We start from the raw sequence: 9,535 nt of genomic DNA on the forward strand, positions 1-9,535 counted from the left end.
GGGAAGTGGGGCCCAGGGGGGGGGGGGGGGGGGGGGGGTAAATTATTCAAAACCAACTGTGATAACTAAAAAATATAAAATAAAAAACCTAAAGAAAACAACAAAACAAGAATTAGAGCTAAAAAGTCAAAAAAGCTAAATGAGAACTCCTAACTAAAGCAAAAGAAGAAAAAAAGAAGAAAGGGGAGCAGATGGGACAAATAATGAGCAGGTGAGAGATTCACCCCTCCCACACCAGTGAGCACACTAAATATAAAGGACCTAAACACCTAAATTAAGAAGCAGAAGTTGTCAGATTGGATAAGCAACCCCATAATCTGTGGCCTATAAGCAACAGGCTTTAAATGTAAAGACACTAATAGGTTATAAAAAAGGAAAGAGCTTTGAAATACATATGAAGCTGAAGGTGATGGCTCTGAAAGGAGCATTGTACAAATCCACAATCGCAGTAAAACAATTTCAATCTCTCTGTCAGTAATGAACAGGATGAGGAGGCAGGAAGTCAGGAAGGATGTATATAGTAGACTTGAACTAACCTGATTGGATTGGCATTTATAGAACAGTCCCTTCAAATACACATTCTCTCTAAGTGCACATGAAATATTTACCAGCCCAGACCGTGTTCTGGGCTACAGAACAAGTTTTAATAAATTGAGAAGGATTTGATTCATATAAATTATATTCTTTGACCATAGGGAACTAAATTATCAATCGATAATGGGTTCTTGGAAAATTTGCCAATTGGAAACCAAATATACATTTTGTAAATAATTCGAGTCAAAGAAAAATATAAAAAAGAAATTAGGAAATGTTCTCAGAAGAATGAACATGAAACATATGGGAGTTTAGAGAATGCCACTGAAGCTGTACTTTGGGGAAATTTTCTATCACTAAGTGTCTATTAGAAAATAACAAAGGGGGGACCAGCAGGTGGCGTGGTGGTTAAGGCGCTGGATCTCACATGGTCGACTTTGCAGTTCGAATCCTGGACCCAGAGGCTTGAAAACTATGCTGGGCATATGTGCATATGTGTCCAAAATCCCCAAAGGAACTGGAGGAAAAGAGATTGTGGTGTAGTCATCACCGGGGGGCCTGATTTCTCACTTTCCCTCTCTCTGCTTCTGTCTCTGGCGAGCATGCCCAGAATCCTAAAAGGAGGGAGAAATGGAAACAGGATTATGGCATGATCATTCCCAATGGGAGGCACTTTCTCACTTTCCCTCTCCAGTGAAAGTGTACAGTATCTGACAAAATTTGAAAAGAAAAAAAGAAAGAACAAGAAAGAAAGAAAACAGGGCCCAGCACGTGGTGTTGTGGTTAAGGTGCTGGATTCCTACATGGCTGACTACAGTCTGAGAACCAGACCTGATGGCTTGAAAATCACTCCGGATGCATGTCCCTGTGTGCCCCAAATTCCCAGAGGAAGTCGGAGGAGAAGGGATTGCATTGTAGTCATCCCCCCAGGGGATGATTTCTCACTTTCCCTCTCTTGGTCTCTCTCTGTTGAGCAAGCACACGCACCCTATGGCAAAAACCTAAAATAAATAAATAAAAATTAAATTTTTAAAAATCCTGGTTCTTTGAGAATATCAGTAAAATTGATAGCCCTCTGATCAATGTGATCAAGAGAGAGAAAGTAAGGGTGGGGAGTGAACAGAAATGACCAATATCAGGAACAAGCGACACTCTCAGGAATTACCGATAACCAGGAATAATATCAGTTCAAATTCTACGGAGGTTAAAAAAATAATAAAAAAAAATATGAACAACTTTATGGAAATACATTTGACAAGTGAGATTAAATGGAAAAATTTCTTGAAAAACTCAAAATAATAAAGCTTATTCAAGAAGAAATAGATAACCTTAATAACCTGTAACTGTGAAATAATTGAAAGTAGAGTTAAATACCTTCCAAGACAGAAAACTCCAGACCCAAATGACTTTACTAGTAGATTTTAGCAAATATTTAAGGAAGAAGTAATAGTAATTACATACAATTTCTCTAGGAAAAAGAAAGAGAGAACACTTTCCAACTCATTCTATGAGGCCAGAATTACACTGATACTGAAACCAAAGAAAAGCATGTATTAATAAATCTTGTAAACACAAACACAAAAAACTAAGTAAAATTTTAGCAAATAAAAATTCAACAATATGTGGGCCCACAAGTGGCTTGGTGGGTAAGGCACCGGATTCCCGCATGACTGACCACGGTGCAAGTCCTGTACCTGGTGGCTCGCTTTCTCACTCTTCCTTTCTCTCTTTCTCTTTCTCTCTCTGGTCGAATTGAAGGATAATAATAAAATATAATAAATAATTCTTTTTTAAAAAATCAACAATATACAAAGAGCATTATGCATTATGACTACATTTGATTTATCTCAGAAATGTAAGTTAGTGTAACATTTGAAAATCAATTAGAGGGGTGCCAGAAGGTAGCGTGGTGATTAAGGCACTGGACTCCCATATCGTGAATTAACCATGGTCCAAGTCCTGGACCTGGCAGCCTGCTTTCTCACTTTACCTCCTCTTTCTCTGTCTCTCTCTGGTAAGTGCATGAGCACCGTAGCAAATGAAGAAAATAATAATAATAATTAAAAAATTTTTAGGGGCCAGCAGTTGGCATAATGGCTATGTCACTGGACTCCCATGTAGTCGACCATGGTTCAAGTCCTGGACCTGGCAGCTTAAACTCACGCCAGGCACATGTGCGTACGTGCCCAAGATCCTGAGAAGAGAATGGAGGAGAAAGGATTGCAGTGTGGCCATACCCCTGGGGGGTGATTTCTCGCTTTCTGTCTCTCTGTCTTTTCTCTATCTTTCTGGCAAGCACACACTCCCTATAGCAAAAACTTTTCAAAAAAATTTTTTTAATCAATTGGAATCATTCCCTGTATTAACAACTGAAAAAGAAAAACAATTCATCTCTATAGGTGCAGAAAAAGCATTTTTTAAAACCCTGTACCTATTCCTGATTTTAAAAAATAAATAACTTTTCAGCAAACTAGGACTAGGGAGAAATCTTCTCAACCTAGTACAAGATCTTCACAAGTGTGAAGATCCCACAACAAATGGTGAAGGACTAAAAGTCTTCTCACTAAGAACAGGAGGAAGACTGGGGTGTCTCTTCCCACTTTCATCTGACATTGTCCTAGAGTTCTTGTTATGAAATAAGGCAAGAAAAATAAATAAAAGTCACAGAGATTAAAAGGGAAGAAGGAAAACTATTTTATTTATAGAAAACATCTAATCCAATGGAATCGACAAAAGAACCCTGCAAGAACTAGTAAGTGAGATTAGCGAAGCTGCAGGATACAAGATCTATATACAAAGTCCAGTGTATTTCTATAAAATGGCAACAAACGGCCAGATATTGGCATTTTTAAAAACATGACTTCCTGATGGTGTAATAAATGCACAATACTTAGTGATAAATCTGACCAAAAAAAGAACATGTGAAGAAACATTGAAAACTATAAAACATCATTGAGAGAAATTAAAGACCTGAATAAATAAATACATAGAAATACTCAGTGTTTGTGAATGGAAGGCTCCCTACTGTGCAGATGTTGATTCTCCCCTAAATTTGTAGAAATTAAAGAGCTAACATTCTAATAATTAGTTTAGGGCTATGGTAATCAAAAAGATAGTACTAGTGTAAAAATATTTAAACACATCAGGACCAGCAGATGGTGTAGCAGTTACGTGACTGGACTCCCACATGGCCAACCATGGTTCGAGTCCCAGACCTGGTGGCTTGAAAATCACACAAGGTAAGTGTGCACGTGTGGAGAATCCCAAGAGGAGAATGGAGGAGAAAGGATTGCGGTGTGGCCATCTCCTCTGGGGAGTGATGTTTTACTTTCCATATCACTATCTCTCTCTCCTGCTGGTGAGCACACAGACCCTAAGGCAAAAACTTCTTAAAAATTGTTTTTTAAATAAATACATCAAGGAGGGACCAGCAGTTAGCGTAATGGCTATGTCGCTGGACTCCCATGTAGTCTACTGCTGTTCGCGTCCCGGACCTGGTGGCTTAAAACTCACGCCGGACGCGTGTGCGTGCATGCCCAAGATCCCAAGGGAGAATGGAGGAGAAGGGATTGCAGTGTGGCCATCCCCCCTGGGGGGTGATTTCTCGCTTTCTGTCTCTGTCTCTCTCTGTCTGTCTGGTGAGCACACGTGCCCTATCAAAAAAAAAAATTACAAAAAAAAAAATACATCAAGGAAACAAAATACCCTATAAATTAAAATGTACATATATAGACAACTGATTTCTGACAAAAGTGCAAACAATTCAATGTGGAAATGATATTTTTTCAAATAAGTCATGCTGGAACAACTAGATGTACACACATACACACACAAACCAATCTTAGATTCATACCTTACACTATACACAAACATAAGCAAAAGCAGGATCATAAACCTGTATGTAAAACTAGAACTATAGGGACCAGCAGATGGTGTAATGGCTACGTTGCTGGACTCCCATGCAGTCAACCACAGTTCAAGTCCTGGACCCGGTGGCTTAAACTCACGTGTGCATGCGTGCATGTATGCCCAAGATCTTGAGAGGAGAATGGAGGAGAAGGGATTGTGGTGTGGCCATCCCCCCTGGAGGGTGATTTCTTGCTTTCTGTCTTTCTGTCTCTTTCTTTCTGGGGAATGCACATGCCGTATAGAAAAACCCTCTCAAAAACAAACAAACAAACAAAAAGACTAGAGCTATAAAAACATAGGAGAAGCTCAACCATGGTGGCACAGTGGCTAGGGTATCGCTGTGCAACACTAGAGCCACATGGAAGCCCTGTGTTCAAATCCCAGGTCAACCAGAATGTACTGGGCACCCGTGATCCTAGTTGGGGGTGAGGATTGCAATGTGACAAGACTCTGTCAAGGGTGGGCTCTCTCTCTCAATAAACAAACTTTAAAACAAACAAACAAACAACAACAACAACAATGGGCAGAACCCAGCCTAGTGGAGTAGTCAGTAGCAAATGAATTGCCATGCTGGAAGCCACATGGCATCTACAGGCTCAGCTCCCTGGATGGCCTGAAACACCAGGTGCATGTGCACATGATCAAGATCCTGACGAACTAACAGGCTGAGGAAAGGGCACATGATGAGACCCTGTTGGGAGTGCTTCTCTTTTTTCGGCCATTCATATATATTGTTTTGTGAAGAGTCGGTTCAAATCTTTTGAACATTGTTTCTAATTATTTTATTTTTAAAGTTTACTTTATTCATGATTTAAAAAGCATATGTACACACAGGAGAGAGAGAGAAAAAGAGTCTCTCTCTTTTAAATATGAAACACACATGTGAATATGCAGACCACCATTAGTCATCGAAGAAATGCAAAATAAAATCAGTTCGCACTACACACCTGTAAGAAAGGCTAAGATTAAGAAGACTAATCATCCCAAATGCTGGCCAGGATGGAAAGGAAGCATGCCAGTGATGAAAATGCAAAATGATAGTTTGGCATTTTCTTAAAAGGTTAAACACACACCTCCTATGTGACCATTTTACTTCTAGCTCTTTCCCCAAGAGAAAAGGGAATGCATATCCTTACAAAGACTGGTACAAGAATGTAAATGGCATTATTTTTAGTCATCAAAAGCTAGAAACAGCCCCAATGTTGTCCATACAGATGGATGGATAAAAAGATGAATGGATAGGACAGTGTGTCCACGGTATGGCAATGAGAATTTATGTCCTACTGATACACACCTGAAGATGCCCCTTACTTGCGGGGAGAGGGGCATCCAAGGGCTCCCTATGTGGGAGCCTCTCCAGCACAGTCTTGCTTGGCTGCAGGGCCTCTGTACACAATGTTCCCTTACAATTAACTATCACCTTCACAGGAAGGCATCTCATTTAAAATCACAGCCCACCCCCACCTCCTGTCATCCTTCCTTCCATTATTTTTCAACTTTTCAAAGCAAGGCTCTCAAAGAGCATTGATACATCTCACTTGTTTACATGTTGTCTGTCTTCCTCAGAGAATGCATGCCCCATAGAGAAAGGGGACTCATGGGTTTGGTTCTTTGAGCACTGCTAGGCCAACCCCAGAATGGGATTGGGCCTATAGCTGGTCCTACTAGATATTGGTAGGAAGAATGAATGACTGAGTGTGTGAATTAATGACCAAGTGCACATGCAAACTCACTCTTGTCTTCCTGACCATCTAACCTATCGCTCATCTCCAATTTAAAGATGCTTTCCAAGGTAATGTTGTCCTTCCCCTGAAAACCCTCGGGGCCTACCCTTGGAAATAAGCTCTGGGCTCACCAGCCTCACAAGATACAAAGCTAAACCCAAGAGCTGCTTTCATAAGAGGCCTCCTAGGTCAGACCTAGCAAATGAGCATGTGTGGTAAAAAAAAATTTAAGTATGTTTTTACACACTCATTAGGATAGCTGAAATCCAGAACCTGACATCATCAAATGCTAGTGAGGATGTGGAGTAACAAGAACTGTCATTTGTAGCTGGTGGCAACACAAAATGGTACAGTCACCTCGAAAGACAATTTGACAGTTTTTCTTACAAAACTAAAACTCTTGCCACATAATCCAGCAATCATGGTCCTGGGTGTTTTCTCAAATAAGTTGAAAACTTATGTCCACACAGAATCTGCACATGGATGTATACAGCATCCATATTCACAAACACCAAAACTTGGAAGCAACTAAGAGGTCCTTTGGTAGGTAGAGGCATAAACGGATTCTGGTGGAGCCAGACGATAGAATATTATTTAGCCCTAAAAGGAAATGCACTATCAAACTATGAAAGGATAAGATGTTTAAATGCATATTACTAATCGAAGAAAGCCAGTCTGACCAGGCTACAGACTGTATGATTCCAATTCTGTGACATTCTGACAAATGTCAACACGCTAGAGACAAGATTAGTGGTTGCCAGGGATTAAAGGGGAGTTGGGGAATGAATAGGTGGTTAACAGGACTTTTAGGGCATTGAAACTATGCTGGGATTTTTAGGGTTTTGAAACTATTCTGTATGCTATGTTATTGGTAGATACATAACATTATGCAAGAATGAGCCCTGCTCTTCCTTTCTCCGCCATCGTGGCGTGTGTGGTCCACTCGGTTCTTCGCCACATCTTCTCACAAGACTTTCAGAATCAAGCGGTTTCTGGCCAAAAAAACAGAAGCAAAATTGTCCTATTCCTCAGTGGATTAGAATGAAAACTGGTAATAAAATCAGAAACAACTCCAAGAGTTGAAGAAGAACCAAGCTGGGTCTATGAGGACCTGGACAGGACATGGGCCACATGTTTATGCTGTACCAAGGTCACTATGGTCTTGCCACATCAAGCTGAAAATGGTCACCACTGACTGGACACTTATGTTTATTGGGAAAAAAAATGATGCTTCACCTTGTCTCTAAGTTCTGTATTGGTAGGTTGGTTCAGTAATAAACATGTGAGACCTTTTAAAGAAAAAAAAAAAAAGAATGAGCCCTAATGTAAACTCTTCTGTAGTTACCAGTATCAGTATTGGTTCTAAAATGTAACAAATCACATCATAATTTAATAAGAGAGACTCAGGAAAAGAGAGCATCTATCTAGACTCTATACTTTCTATATAATTTCTTGTAAATTTAAAATTGTCCTGAAAGATCAAGTCTACTAAAAAAAAAAAAAATGATTAGTTGTTCAGTTGAACTTCCAATTTAACTGGGCTTCCTGCAACTCATTTGGTAGCCTTAGTCTCATGGAGACATCCCAAGAAAGGGACAGAGCAGTAATGGGATTGGTGTCTAATGGCAAATGGAAGAGAGAATCCCCACTGGTTGGTTCCCCAGGCATTTCAGAGCAGACACATACATGGGGAGTGAGGCCAGCCTGTGTCCTCAGAAATTCCAAGCCTTATGGAGGGAACCAGTTGGCAGATCATCAGAGAAGTAGGGACTGTGTGCTGAAGGGTCTGCACCTTTGAGACCCCATCCCTACTGCACCTTCATGGAGGATCCCAGCTCCCTGTTCAGACTCCCCATTGAAACTCACCATGGCATGTGAGGACCCTCCTCTCTCATTAGTCATGCACAGCTTTGAGCCCATCTGGCCACATTTCAGTTCTGGGTCAGAATGTGGCCACCAACAGAGTCAGCATTTTTTGAAAAAAGAAAAAGAGAGAGAGAGAGAAAGGCCTGGATCTCTGGCCCTGGGACCCCATTCTCCAGTTCCATCCCTGTCCCTTTTCCCCTGCATGTCCTCTCTTTAGGACTTGCCGTGTCACCTGCAGCTGGCAAAGGTTTACATAGTCACCAGCTTCCTAGAGCCCAGGCACAGTGACCAAGGGCAATTGAGGCATCCATGGGAGCCTGGATAAGGCAGGGGACAACCCACTGTGGCCCCACCTTCTCTCTTCCTGTCCACCGGCTCCAGGCAGGCTGCCCCTGTCACAGCTAACCCCTCCCCAGTACCCACTCCTCATCTTCAATATCTTCATCCTACATATTCTCACTTTTAAATACAGGGATAACTCCAGCCCCTTCCCATGACCCAGCCCCCTCCAAGGAGTGCAGCCACCAAATGTAGACTCCCTGCCCGGTGCCCTCCCACGGGCCCAGCTCATTTTAGTGGCCTGCATTCTCTGCCCTGTTTGCTGCCTGTAGTTTGCTTGGCATCCCTGGCCCGTGCCCTCTCTGCTCTGAGGCTCATCTAAGGCGCTGTGAGGTGCAGAGGAGAACACGCCGGTCTGGTGGGGGAGAAGGCAGCCGAGGGATTGAGGAGTGGCCCTGAGCCAGCAAGCAGAGAGGAAACCAGGAAGAGTGGGGCCCAGGCTCAGGGAGGAGAGAGGCTACTGCCCTCTCTTGCAGACAGGTCTTAGCAGCCCTTCCTGGTCAGCAGCAGAGTCACGGAGAGGAGTTGGGGAGCAGAACCTTTAACTGGGCCTTGAGAAGTCGGGTCCCCTGAGTGAGGGCCTTGCCAGAGATGGAAAGGCCCAGCCTGGAGAGTGGAGAGGGGGTGGGCGGACTGCAGGGCCTGGGGAGGCCAGTGGCCTCTTGGAGGAGGCCTAGTTTGGGGCTTCAGTGCTGGGGCAGCAGAGGCTGGGTTGGCCAGAAGGGAAAGGGGCGGTGGCCTTGAGGTTCCGGACCCCAGAAGGGAGAAAAAGTTTCGGTCAGGTGGGGAGAAGTGTCTCAGACCCTAGACCGTTTCACTCGTTACCCTCCACCGGAGCCCCCAGCAACTGGAAGGGTCACTAGCTCTAGCCAGACTGCAATCTTAAGCTTTTTGGGAAGCAGGGACAGAGAGGGGGTGCATGCGGGTCGGACCACTGGTGGTGGGGGGTGCTGTGAAGCGTCGGCAGGGCGAGAGGGCCGTCTGCAGGGCCTTGTGGGGTGGTGGGCCATGCGGGACTGGGTGGAGCGAAACACATTTGAGGGCGGTGGGCAGTCTGTCCGTGCGGGTCCCAGGGCAGAGCGGGACGCGGGGGCTGTGCGGGAGGCGGGGAAGGTGCCGTGCGGTGCGGCGCGGGAAGGGTGGGGCGGGACGGAGCTTTGCGG

Source organism: Tupaia chinensis, unplaced genomic scaffold (genome assembly GCF_000334495.1).
Source record: "Tupaia chinensis unplaced genomic scaffold, TupChi_1.0 Scaffold000047_1, whole genome shotgun sequence".
In the NCBI taxonomy this organism is placed as follows: domain Eukaryota; kingdom Metazoa; phylum Chordata; class Mammalia; order Scandentia; family Tupaiidae; genus Tupaia; species Tupaia belangeri.